Source organism: Anabrus simplex, chromosome 2 (assembly GCF_040414725.1).
Source record: "Anabrus simplex isolate iqAnaSimp1 chromosome 2, ASM4041472v1, whole genome shotgun sequence".
Taxonomy (NCBI): Eukaryota; Metazoa; Arthropoda; class Insecta; order Orthoptera; family Tettigoniidae; genus Anabrus; species Anabrus simplex.
Genome location: NC_090266.1, coordinates 143,986,838 through 144,000,616, shown reverse-complemented (window position 1 = coordinate 144,000,616; position 13,779 = coordinate 143,986,838). Strand labels below are relative to the sequence as shown.

The window sequence follows — 13,779 nt, the reverse complement described above, 5'->3', positions numbered from 1 at the left end:
AGACGGCGGGGACAAGGGAAGTGTGCACACATAAATTCACCAGAAAGGAGAACATGATCAACTATTTAGATGGTGGAAGAGGACCCAGTCCCAAAGGCAAATAAAACTGAAGAACTTTCTCCTGTCAGCACACATCTGTACTTTAGTGAAGCATTTGCAAAAGGCATCTCTACATCTGAGGAGAGGCCTAAAGTTACACCTGGAAGTAGGTGTAAAATGCCTCTGGGAGTGTTGACTCCACTGTAATAATAGCCTATACATGATATGGTACTTCTAAGCTTGCCTTAGAATACATTAGGGCATACCCTGCAAGCGACGCACAGTTCCTTGGGTACGGGAAAACTGAAAAATGGGCGACAAGTAACCAACATCATGAAGGTGGACATAAACAACCTGATGACCCCGACAGGAAAGGCAGAAGAAGTGAAAAAGAGGGTGTGATGGGGTTGAGTGAAGTTAAATAGAAGGGGAAAGGAAAGAGGAGAATGAGGAAAGGATATACATTATACTGGAGTTGTAGCAGAGAGGTGAAACACGGAGTGGGCCTGATAATTTCAAAACAGCTGGAGGAGTATGTGAATATGGTTGAGTACATCAGTGACAGGATAATGAAAATTAGACTGAGATTGAGGAACGAAGTGTATGCACCACAGACAGGGAATAAAGAGGAGGATATTGAGGAATTCCTGGAGAAACTAGAAAAGGAGATAACTGATGGGAAAGTGATTATAATGGGAGACTTAAGTGCACGGGTGGGGAAAGAAAGACAAGGAAAGGAAGAAGTAATAGGACCATATGGATATGGGAAAAGTAATGAAGGAGAGAAACTAGTTGAGTTTTGTGAGAGGAATGGAATGATTGTGGGCAACACATGGTTTCGGAAGAAAAACAGCAGGAAAATTACATGATATGGCTGGTGTGACAAAATAATAAATTAAGTAATTGATTACTTTCTGGTGGAGAAGACAAACTGCAGACAGTTGATAGACATGACAACTTTGCCAGGAGAAGCTTTAGATGGAGATCATAGAGTGGCAATAACAAAAATGGGAGAGGGGAAAATTGAAAAATTAAAGGAGACAAGAGAAAGTAAAAATAAAAGTGTGGAAATTAAACTCTAAAAATATACAGGAAGAATTTCTGGAGAGACTGAAGCTGTAATGGAGTTGTATTACTCCATTACCTTAGAACTACATATATTGGATTCCATTTATATAGTTTAATATTATGTTGTGCGTGTCCACGAATTAAGAGTTCGAGATACCATGGTACCTTCTCGGATTTGCGCATGGGGAGCCATCTTGCGGTGGACTTGGTTATAGAAACACGAGGTGGCTAGTGTGTGCTGCGATCTGTCTGCGAAACGTGAAGTTTACCTGGCGAGGCACCGTGCTCGACAATGATGTCTGAGCGTTTTTGTTTTTTTAATTCTTGGGACTGAATTGAAGAGACGCTCTGAAGCTAAGCTCTTGGTTGTGGTTTAACGACAAGTTAATTATTCAAGAAAAGAAGATGTTGGTGAATTTCGATCCGGGTTAAAGGATTTCCACCTGAGCCTTAGGCTCGTAGTTTGGTTTGTCATTTGAAAAGATTATTCACTTCTAACTAGCCGACCTCGTAAGTAGATTCATATGTACTTCTGAACTGGGTTGATATCGCCGAAGAAACTACTAATCATGACGTTTGAAGACATGGAGAAAATTTATGGCTATGATATCTGAGAAATGGAATATTTAATGTTTCGGACATTTGTTTTGAGTATTTAAAGTGAAGGACTTTTCCTACTGGTCTGGTTATGAGCTTGTAAAATTCAATCTAGATTTGGGGTTTCAAGGTTCGATGGTAACTATGATATTAATTTTAACTTTTGGTTCTGTTACTTAAGATTTCATGCGCATGAAGCAAGTTTTTATATTTGGGGAGCTCCTCGCTAAACTAAATATGTATGTAGTATCGATGCAACCTAATTCATTTTTCTTATTTCCCTTTTAATAATAATAATATAATTTTCTGATTACTAAATTTTTCAAACCTATTCGAGGGTGTTAGGTAATGTTTGAATATTGTTAAGATGAAAACTTTTCTTTGGGCTACTCGGTACTGGCGTAGCCATTTTGAATTACGGTGACTCTGTTTTGTTTCTGTACGATGTAATAGAATGCACACGTGGGTGGGCGTTGTCCTGTTGCCTGTGACAGGCGAGGATCTGAGTTGATGATTGACGGCTAGAACCGTGTGATGTAATGGTCTTGATTTTGTCGCCTTGTGGTGGCCCGGTTGCTGTTTGGTGATATTCAAGTGATTTAAGTTTCGGTTTCTGATGTAATGTTCTCTTAGTTAATCCTTCTTGTGGATTATGTACCTTCATTTGGATTATTTCTTGAAGATTACTGAAGTAATATGGGTTGGTAGAGTATGACCGAGATTGTCATTGGAGAAGTTTTCATCTTCAAGACTGTAACTGAGAATTTATAGCTTTTAATTGTCATTTGATTCTCTTTAATTAATGCATCGACCTTGATGGTTTAATTTTCAGTTAATTTTCCCTTTTAATTGATCCAGTTGCAACATTTAAATTTTTAATCAATTGTAGTTTGAGAGGTCGGTTATTTTCTTTTGAAGATTTTGTTAATTAAAGTTTTCTTTTCTTTCAAATTTATTCCGTAGTTATTATTCCAGCCTTTAGCTAATTTATTTGTTTTATTGATTCGCCTGGCCTCTTGGCCCTGTTGCTTCTACAAATTGCGACGACCTTCTATTGGGATTGCACGGTAAGTGATCTGGTTCCTATTATTCTTGTTTTCTTGGTACAATCCCTGGTCGTGCTATACGCTCTACCTTAGTATTTCTTGTTGTGAGACTGTATTTGGTAGCAGATTGCGTGGTTGCCATAGCAACTACGTTCTGTTATTCACGTTATTTGTGCTTAGTATCTGAGCACGTGTAATTTATTGAACTACTAATTGATACCTGGTGTATCACCTTTTCTTTTCATATTTCTTGTGAATTATTGGCTAATTTAGCCAAGTCACAATGGTCTATTGGCTGGAATAATAAGGAGATTGAGACAAAAATTCAAGGTTGTGAAGGGAAAGGCAGACTTACGTTGGGTGGTAACTTCTGTGTTTTCTGTTTCATATCATTATGCCTGCACGTGCTGTGTTGTTGCCGCGAATGTTATGAAAAGGGGAGCTGCAGTACGAACTGCAAGTCCGCGGCTTGGTATCAACCGGTTCCATGGAGGGTGACGTTGCCTTGCTTCAGGCTTCCCTGGATTCTGCTGTAAAACCAGGTGACATGAACATCCAAGTGGGTGAGTCAGTGAATTACCTTTCAGTTTCAGTTAGTGAATTGTTAGTCTTTTTAAATCAGCTTAAAGAATGCAATCCATCTGACTATCAGTTGAGAAGGCTAAAGGCTCGAACTAATCACCTTATCAACAGGGTTCAGGATTTAATTTCCCTTGGGCCTGAAGGAGAGTTGATATCCCAGTGTACTTCCTTGTTGACTTCTGTCATCAACATTTCTGTGGAACTTGATTTAATGATTAGTACCAAGAAGGTTGGTCAATTGTCGTTGAATGATGAAATTGAGAATAATGAAGGTAATTGCTTTGGTCAAGCTAATGAGAATATTTCTCCCCAAAACGTAACTAATCCGTGCTCATCTCATTGCTGTGGGCTAAGTCCTGTGCTAGAGAATTTGTTGGTTAGGTCATGTTCGGCCCCAAACTCTATTAAAGATCTCTTTAAGGATGTAAAGGTCTTTTCTGTAGATTCCATTGACGAAACCATCAGATTCCTGCGGTTTCTGGTAGAATTATCTGAGTCGGCTAATGTGTATAGCATGGATGCTCTGGGGATTTTTAGAGTGTTATTTCCTAACTGTCAAGGTGTCCTTAAAAAAGAAATTTCTAAGGCTATTAGCAGCAATTTAAGTGTAAATGAATTTCACGAGTTAATCTTGGCAAAGTTTATTCTGTCCCTTGCGTTACAAAGTCTAGTTCCAAAACATTGTTATAGGACGCAGTACTTGCATGAAAATCTATTGGCCTATGTCTTGGATTTGAAATTTTATTGCGAGGTTTTTAAAATCATGGTACAGGAAGAAGAGATGGTAGCTCGTATAATCAAAGGCATTACTCCTCAATATCGGTCCTTTTTATCCTTGACTAAGTGCCCGAGTAATTTTGCAGAACTTGAGGAAGCATGTACCTTTGCTGAAGGCGTAAAACATGGAGATGAGTCTCGGCACACTAGGTATCCTCCTCCCTGTGTTTCTTATAGAGCTAATGATATCTCTAACCATCATGTCACTCCCTTATCATCAAAAAAATGTTACGCTTGTGGATCCAGAGATCATCTAAGAAATAATTGTCCTTCAGTGAGGAAAAGTGGTAACGTGAGTTCAAATCAAAACGCTAGTTGTTATGTTTGCGGATCTAAGTCTCATATGAAAAGACAGTGCCCTAAAATGAGGAACGGTAATTCACAATGACCTATTAGTGTACCCAGTGCAGTGAATAAGAACTTATTGGTTGAAGATCATGGAAAGAATAGGATTCCCTTTCCTCAAATCTTAGGTATCTCTAGTGATATTGTTCCGAAATCTTCTACCATTTGTCTTGAAGTTAATAATGAACCTGCATTGGGGTTGATTGATTCGGGTAGTGTGGTGTCACTTATCAGTGAAGCTTGGTATTTGAAGATGAAGAATTGTTGTAAATTACCCACTATTAAGGCTTCTAAACTTCAATGTGTGGCTGCTAATGGAGGCGGATTAAGGATTCTGGGTTCGGTTTCGGTTAAGATCCGAATTGGTGATTTCACTTGGAAAGCTGATTGTTTGGTTGCCTCTGATTTATCTCACCAAATAATTTTAGGTGCTGATTTTATGGGCAAGGTTGGAATGATTTTGAACCTTCAAGATAGAAATTTTAGTTTCAAGTTTTGTCCCCGTAGAATTTTCAATTTTAATGAGGATATAATATTTCAAAGGTATCCTGTTTGTGCTCTTGATGAGGATATTGAGGACAGCAGTGGTAATAAATTAGATCTTGATCATCTGCCTCCCGACCAAGCTAGTAAAATTCGTGATCTTTGTGCTATGTATCCTGAAGTTTTCACTGATAAATTAGGATTAACTAATGTGCTTAAATACCACATTGATATTACGGACAAGATTCCTGTTAGATCTCCGCCCTATAGGTTATCACCACCTAAGATGGTTGAGTTAAAGAAAATCATCGATAAGATGCTTCAGGATGGTGTTATTCGACCTTCTATCTCTCCATACTCGTCTCCGATGTTTCTGGTGCCCAAGTCATCTGGAGGTTTCAGGCCAGTGACGGATTATAGAGAGTTAAACCGTAAGATCGTCATGCAGTCTGTGCCCTTACCGGATTTGCATACTTGCTTCTCTTGGTTCCATGGTGCTAATTATTTTTCGACCTTTGATTTGAATCAGGCATACAACCAAATACCTCTTGATGAGGAATCTATTCCTCTCACTGCTTTTGCCACTGACTGGAATCTGTATGAATACACGGTTATACCTTTTGGGCTATCGACGGGAGCGGCTGTGTTAACTCGATTACTGGATTCTGTGTTTGGGGATGTGAAATTTAAGTACGTTATTCATTATCTTGATGATCTTGTTGTGTATTCTGCAAATTTTGAAGATCATCTCAAGCATGTACAGGAGGTAGTTGAAAGATTGAAGAAAGCAGGTTTAACTGTCAAGCTTTCGAAGACCAATTTTGCCAAATCTCAGATCTCCTTCTTGGGACATGTAGTATCGTCACAGGGAAGTTCAATTGATCATGCCCGTACTCAAGCTATTCACGATTTTAAACCACCTAAAGATGTGAAAGGGATTGCCAGATTCATTGGTATGACTAATTTCTTTAGAAAATTCGTTCCGAATTATGCTGAAATTGCTGCCCCTTTGAATTCCTTACGTAGAAAGAATGTCAAATTTGTGTGGGAAGACCCTCAACAAAGAGCCTTTGAAACCTTGAAGAGAGCTCTCAGTAATGCTCCTATACTTGCTATTCCCGATTTTAATAAAAGGTTCATCATCCAGACTGATGCCTCAGGCAAGGCTATTGCAGGAGTCTTATTGCAAGAGTCGGAAATGGGTAGACGTCCTATCGCTTACGCATCTAGAGCTCTCTCCCCTCTGGAAAGGAAATATTCTGTCTATGATTTAGAGTGTTTAGCGGTACTATTTTCGTTGGAGAAATTCCGTGTTTATGTGGAGCACGTTAATTTTGATTTAGAGACAGATAATGAAGCTCTTTCCTGGGTTCTGAAAAGACCCAAAAGAACTGGAAGGCTAACTAGGTGGGCGCTGAGAATTTCTGCTTTTAAATTTAATGTTCGGCACATTCGTGGAACGGAAAATGTAATCGCTGATGGGCTTAGTCGCATGTTTGATGAGGAGGATGGTTTTGAAAACTTGGAAGCGAAGAGTGTATCTCAAGTTGTTTCGGTAAAAGTGAATTCTATCTTGACTAATCTTCCAATGTTGTATCAAGATATTGCTCTGCATCAAAACGATGATCCCCAGTTAAAGGAAATTCTGGAAAAGATTAATTCTGGTAAAATTATCAAACCCTATTCCTTGGCAAAAGGGGTACTCTGTTGTCAATCCCGTTATGATAAAAAGATAAAGATTGTTGTCCCCAAGATTTTAATTCCTGTAATATTTCAGTATTACCATGATAGTCCGGTTGGTGGACATTTGGGAAACTTCAAAACTAGGTCAAAAATAAGGGAGTTTTTTATTTGGAAAAACATGGATCAGGATATCACATCCATGGTTAAGTCTTGTAAAAGTTGCGCCATTAGTAAACCTAACCTAAACAAACGTGTGGGGTTGTTGTCATCGACTCAAGCTTCCAGAGCTATGGAGCGATTGTTTATCGATCATGTTGGACCCTTTCCACGTTCCAGTCGAGGAAATACTCATGCATTGGTGTGCATTGATGGTTTTACCAGATTTTGCTGGATCTTCCCGACTAGATCGACCAATTCGCAGACCACTATTTCCTGTTTAAATTCTATTTTTGCCTCCTTTGGAACTCCTAAGTTTCTTGTATCTGACAATGCTGCTGGGTTTACTAGCCATTTATTCAGGAAGTACTTGTTTGATTTGTGCATCTCCCATGTGACCACTACTCCATATTATCCCAATCCCTCATATTCCGAGAGGATGAATAGAAATTTGAAGTCTGCTCTCATAGCTTACCACCACTCGAATCATACCAAGTGGGACACCTGTCTTCATTGGTTGTCGTATGCATTTAATACTGCAACCCATGAGTCTCATGGCAAAACTCCTATGGAGTTAATGTTTAGTTTTGTTCCATTTTCTCCGCTATCAAATCTCCTTCGAATTGAGGAACTGCTTCCTGAAGTCTCTACTCCTCGTGATGTGCGAAAGGTGTGGGATGAGGCCAAAACGAGGTTGGCTGTGTCGTATGAAAAGGTACGAAAGAACTATGACAAAGGCCGAAAGCCCACCAAGCTAAGTGTTGGAGACCAAGTCTTCGTAAAATGTTATCCTGTCAGCAAGGCTATAAATAAATTTACTTCAAAATTAGCTCCTAGATTTCAGGGACCTTGTACGATATTGCAGTTTTTGAGCCCTGTATCTATGCTTGTCAGTGATCCTGTGGCGAAAAGGATTCGGAGAGTTCATTTATCCCAAGTGAAAGCGACTTGATATATTGGGTGTTTTGGGTTGAGTTCAAAATCTTGTGGGAAGTCGATGGTATTTAATCAGGTAATTGTTTTAGTTAAAACTGTGATGTAAGCGTAGGACTTGTCCGGTCCATATCAATTTTGGAAAACTTAAGTATTGGTGTAACTATATCTTGATGCCTTGCATATCTGGTGGAGTTCGAATCTTATTGAAAAGGGGAAGTGTAAGGGAAGTTGTGTTAAGTGATTTCATCCTGTGGAAGTATTGAATATTCGTGTGGACTTCACGCTGTAAGATGCTCTGGTACCTCTGCTTATTCATTGCTGTTATCATCATTTTCTAAGGTGTCTGGAGGGAAATTACTACTTATTTTCCAGTATATTGTTTGTGAGAGTTGTAGATTCATGTAATGTATTTAGAGTTTTACTTCTTCCATCCGTTATAGTGAAGTGATGTTGAGATAGTTAAAGGATTCATGACCTAAGGAGTGTACCTCCTTTTGACCTGTAGGGTACGGTTTCTGATCCTTATTATGGATGTGAGTTTTGGTATTATGGGTTTGATTTTGGGGAATTGTGTTGGGGTGGCATTATGGTTTCGCTGAGAGGTGACTGTGTTCCTCTGAAGTCATGATGGTGTTATTGCGGTTGTTGTGATGATATTGGGGTGGGCACTCTGTGATTTGTGAGATGCTGTCGAGGATTTGTATGTCCTTTACCTTCGAGGCTGACACATCGGCACTGGTGGTCATTTGAGTGGTGATGTATTGTTGTTATTTGAGTTACTTATTATGTGGGTTCTTGTAGTATGGACACCTTGAGGAGGTTGTACATTGCCTTTTATTTTTCTCTTGGTGTTAAAGGCGGATTTGGTGAAAACTCATTTTATGTATCTACAACTCATTTTGGGAAAAATTCTTAACTATGTGTTTATTTCGGGTCTGTCACCTGACTTGTGGTTCAACTTCTTATATTCTCTGCCATATCTTGTTCACCTGTGGACATCTTCCTTATGCTTGTGGATTTAAACGTTCATTTTAAGTAACCTGCCTATCTAAGGCCTTCTATAATGGGAGTCTCATCTGAATGATGTCGTTGGTATGGTAAGTTATCGTTCTGTTATGAAGAAGAATAAGTATGGGATTATTCTGCTCATGCACTCGGTACTGCAGTCATCGATCCTCTACCTGCATATGGGGGCTTGTAGAAGGAGTATGTGATTTCAGAATAGTGTTGTCTCCCGTCCTTCTCCTGGTCATTTTCTGTCCCGGTGTAGGTGTTCATATTGTATGTTAATTGTCTGGTAATCGCTGCTAGTTCGGTTGTTGATGACCCACCTTATGCGTACTCTACATCTGAATTGTGCATATGTCTCCAACTGTAATTAACCTTTTACCATGGCTCTGAACATTGATATCTTCTACTCTAGTTTATTTTTCTATACTAAGCATGTTTGTTCCGTGTCCTTCTATTGATTCTTGTTCTAGTCATTCACCTTCTCTTTGGAATGAAATTATGTGTACTGGGGTATGGAAGTTGATCCTGAGTAAGTGTTGAGTAATTGTTGATTTCTGAACTAGAAATGATTTCAAAAGAAATTTTGGTGGGGGACTATGTAATTCTACTTGTTTGCTGGCCCTTGATTTCACAGAGATGTATATGTGTGTTAAATTTAACTGTATTGTAATGTTATTTCCTCCTTATTCTTGCTGTTGGCATGATTATTGATTGTGTGTTGTCTAGTTATTTATGTAATATTCCTTGATCTGGAGTTCATGCCTCTATGGTAAAGGAAACTGATGATAAGGAGATTAGTGTGGAAACGTCACTTAAGGATTATGTAGAATTCGGTGCACTGACTTATCTCTTGAAGATGTTTGTGTTTCCTAGTTATCTTATTTAATCTTTTCCTTTCTTCTCCTTGTATTTTATCTTATTAATTAATGTGTTAATACCTTACCATTCAGAAAGTCATGCCTTTTTCCTACGTAAGAGAAAACCCCAAAACAAGTTCCAGAGAATTTTTTATGCTACTCTTAAAATTATTGTAAGACCTGTCTTCTCAGCGTAGTGTGTTCCTGAGGTTTAATTGTGTTACAACGAACTTGAGTACTCATGTACTACTCGTATTAGGTCAATCGCTTCGGAATTAAGTGAACATTTCAAGGAAGATTGTAATGTGAAAAAAAAAAAAAAAGAACTTAAAGGAATCTTAACGAACTGGGGGGAGCTGTAGCACTTGGTTTGGCATGTGTGTTCATGTGCCTCTACTCGCTTCGTGACATGTCAGTGTTGGTTGTTGGAGGAAATCAAATTTTCTTATATATAATTGTAATTTTCATCGGGCCTGCTCGTCATGCCCCATCCCTTGTAGATCTTTTCGAGGGGGAGGCTGTAATGGAGTTGTATTACTCCATTACCTTAGAACTACATATATTGGATTCCATTTATATAGTTTAATATTATGTTGTGCGTGTCCACGAATTAAGAGTTCGAGATACCATGGTCCCTTCTCGGATTTGCGCATGGGGAGCCATCTTGCGGTGGACTTGGTTATAGAAACACGAGGTGGCTAGTGTGTGCTGCGATCTGTCTGCGAAACGTGAAGTTTACCTGGCGAGGCACCGTGCTCGACAATGATGTCTGAGCGTTTTTGTTTTTTTAATTCTTGGGACTGAATTGAAGAGACGCTCTGAAGCTAAGCTCTTGGTTGTGGTTTAACGACAAGTTAATTATTCAAGAAAAGAAGATGTTGGTGAATTTCGATCCGGGTTAAAGGATTTCCACCTGAGCCTTAGGCTCGTAGATTGGTTTGTCATTTGAAAAGATTATTCACTTCTAACTAGCCGACCTCGTAAGTAGATTCATATGTACTTCTGAACTGGGTTGATATCGCCGAAGAAACTACTAATCATGACGTTTGAAGACATGGAGAAAATTTATGGCTATGATATCTGAGAAATGGAATATTTAATGTTTCGGACATTTGTTTTGAGTATTTAAAGTGAAGGACTTTTCCTACTGGTCTGGTTATGAGCTTGTAAAATTCAATCTAGATTTGGGGTTTCAAGGTTCGATGGTAACTATGATATTAATTTTAACTTTTGGTTCTGTTACTTAAGATTTCATGCGCATGAAGCAAGTTTTTATATTTGGGGAGCTCCTCGCTAAACTAAATATGTATGTAGTATCGATGCAACCTAATTCATTTTTCTTATTTCCCTTTTAATAATAATAATATAATTTTCTGATTACTAAATTTTTCAAACCTATTCGAGGGTGTTAGGTAATGTTTGAATATTGTTAAGATGAAAACTTTTCTTTGGGCTACTCGGTACTGGCGTAGCCATTTTGAATTACGGTGACTCTGTTTTGTTTCTGTACGATGTAATAGAATGCACACGTGGGTGGGCGTTGTCCTGTTGCCTGTGACAGGCGAGGATCTGAGTTGATTATTGACGGCTAGAACCGTGTGATGTAATGGTCTTGATTTTGTCGCCTTGTGGTGGCCCGGTTGCTGTTTGGTGATATTCAAGTGATTTAAGTTTCGGTTTCTGATGTAATGTTCTCTTAGTTAATCCTTCTTGTGGATTATGTACCTTCATTTGGATTATTTCTTGAAGATTACTGAAGTAATATGGGTTGGTAGAGTATGACCGAGATTGTCATTGGAGAAGTTTTCATCTTCAAGACTGTAACTGAGAATTTATAGCTTTTAATTGTCATTTGATTCTCTTTAATTAATGCATCGACCTTGATGGTTTAATTTTCAGTTAATTTTCCCTTTTAATTGATCCAGTTGCAACATTTAAATTTTTAATCAATTGTAGTTTGAGAGGTCGGTTATTTTCTTTTGAAGATTTTGTTAATTAAAGTTTTCTTTTCTTTCAAATTTATTCCGTAGTTATTATTCCAGCCTTTAGCTAATTTATTTGTTTTATTGATTCGCCTGGCCTCTTGGCCCTGTTGCTTCTACAAATTGCGACGACCTTCTATTGGGATTGCACGGTAAGTGATCTGGTTCCTATTATTCTTGTTTTCTTGGTACAATCCCTGGTCGTGCTATACGCTCTACCTTAGTATTTCTAGTTGTGAGAGAAACAACAAATTCCAGTTATGGAAGTAGAAAATGTGGAAGATGAATGGTCCAACTTCAAAAAGGCATTTGTGAGTGGGGCAGAAAGTGCTTGCGTTAGAACATTGACGAGAGTGAAAGTAAAGGAGACACTGTTGTGGAATGAGGAGGTTAAAGAAGCAGTGAAAGAAAAGGAAAAAGCATGGCAAGAATGGAACAACCAAGCTAAAAAAGAAGAAAGCAAAAGGAAGTATCTTGATATTAAAAGGAAATGTAAGAAATTGGTAAGAGAAGAACAGAAAAAAAGTTGATAAGAATTTACACAAAAGATGGAAACTTATAGAGCTGGCAGTAAAAGAAGGCTATATGGAGTTATACAAAGTAATAAAGAAAGAGTTTATACGAATCTGATGGTAGGAATATTTTGATACACTGCTGAATGTGAGAAATTGTTCAGAGGAGACGATAGTAATAAGGTGTGATGACTCACCAATAGAAGATATAACAATGTATAGGTGAAATTAGCAGTACGTAAAAAATGAAAATGGGAAGGCACCAGGGATGGATGAAATTAGTGTGGAAATGATACAGGCTGCTGGACCTGTTGGACAACAATGGAATTACAGAGTGTTGAAGTGCATATCGATGCAGAAATGTGCACCAGGAGACTGGGGATAGGGAATAATAATACCAGTCTTTAAGCAGGGGGACAAAAAATGTGGGTGATAAGTCTAAAAGAATCGCACTCTTATCACAAGTAGCAAAAATACTGGAAAGGGTAGTAGAGAGGAGAATAAAAAGCAAGTTAGAGGGAGAGTTGCAAGAGGAAAAGTAGGGCTTTAGAAGCGGAAGGTCTACAGTGGACCCAATCTTCAGCATGAGGCAATTAATGGAAAAGAATTGGGAATATGGAAAGGATCTGGTCACTGATGGTCAAAGAGAGACATTGGTACACAAACTGTAGAAATGGTGCAAACAATATACAACAGCAGCATCAGGAGCATACAGACTCCAGTTGGAAAGACAAAACGGTTTAGAAATGAAACTGGACTACCACTGGGGAGCATACTGTCACCTCTTTTGTTTTTAATATTTATGGATGAAATTGTAAAGGAGACAAAGGAAGCATTATGGTAATAGGGAGAAGAAGTTATTACTACTTGCAGACGATATTGCAGTCTGGGGATCGAACAACAAAGAATTACAAGAACAATTTGATGCAGTGAACGAGAAAATTTTAAAGTATGGTATGAAAATCAGCACAGAGAAAAGCAAGAGGAAAAAGACAAGGGAAAAGCATTTTGAAAATGGGTGGTCAAATCCTTGAAACTGTTGACAGTTTCAAATACCTAGGGAGTAAATTAATGCCGAATACAAGGCTGGACATGGAGATTAGTAAGAGGGCGCAACAGGGGGGGAATGCATTTGACCAGAGTGTAAAAAACCTTGTTTGGAATAAGTACCAAGAAGTGTAAAGAGATAATATACAAAATGTATTATGCTTTCATACTGACTTATGTAGCTGACCTGGACAATAACAAACCAGCACAATGAAATACCTTAGAAGTATGAAAGGAACGGCAATGAAAGACAGATTGAGAAACAGAGGTGTGGAAAAGGTCAGAATGGAAAACTTAAATGAGAGAATTGATAGAAGATGGTTTGAACATGTAAAGAGGGTGGAGGAGAAAAGAATACCAAAACAGATGATGGAGACGAAGTTTGAGGAAGACTGAGAGGGAGACCTAAAACAAGGTGGAACGATTCAATAAAGAAGAGTGCAAGAAGAAGAAGAAACCTGGATTGGGACAAAATGACAGAAGGAGAGAAGAAGGTGGAGAAGTGTCATAAATGCACCAACCCAGGAGGAGCTGGGTAAGGGGAAAGGATAAGGATGATATTGATGATGATGATATGAGGTTTCATACTGCAGCCTCCAATACAGTAATGATTGTTTAATGGGCTTTGTTTTCCTAGTTTTTACAATTGACTTTATGT

At 38.5% G+C, this 13,779-nt stretch overlaps 1 protein-coding gene across 1 annotated transcript in view; it reads right to left on the bottom strand.

Moving 5' to 3' along the window:
- The window catches only part of Hmt-1 (ABC transporter ATP-binding protein/permease Hmt-1), a 239,560-nt gene that overhangs the window by 10,342 nt on the left and 215,439 nt on the right, over nt 1–13,779 (bottom strand). The window lies entirely within an intron of this gene.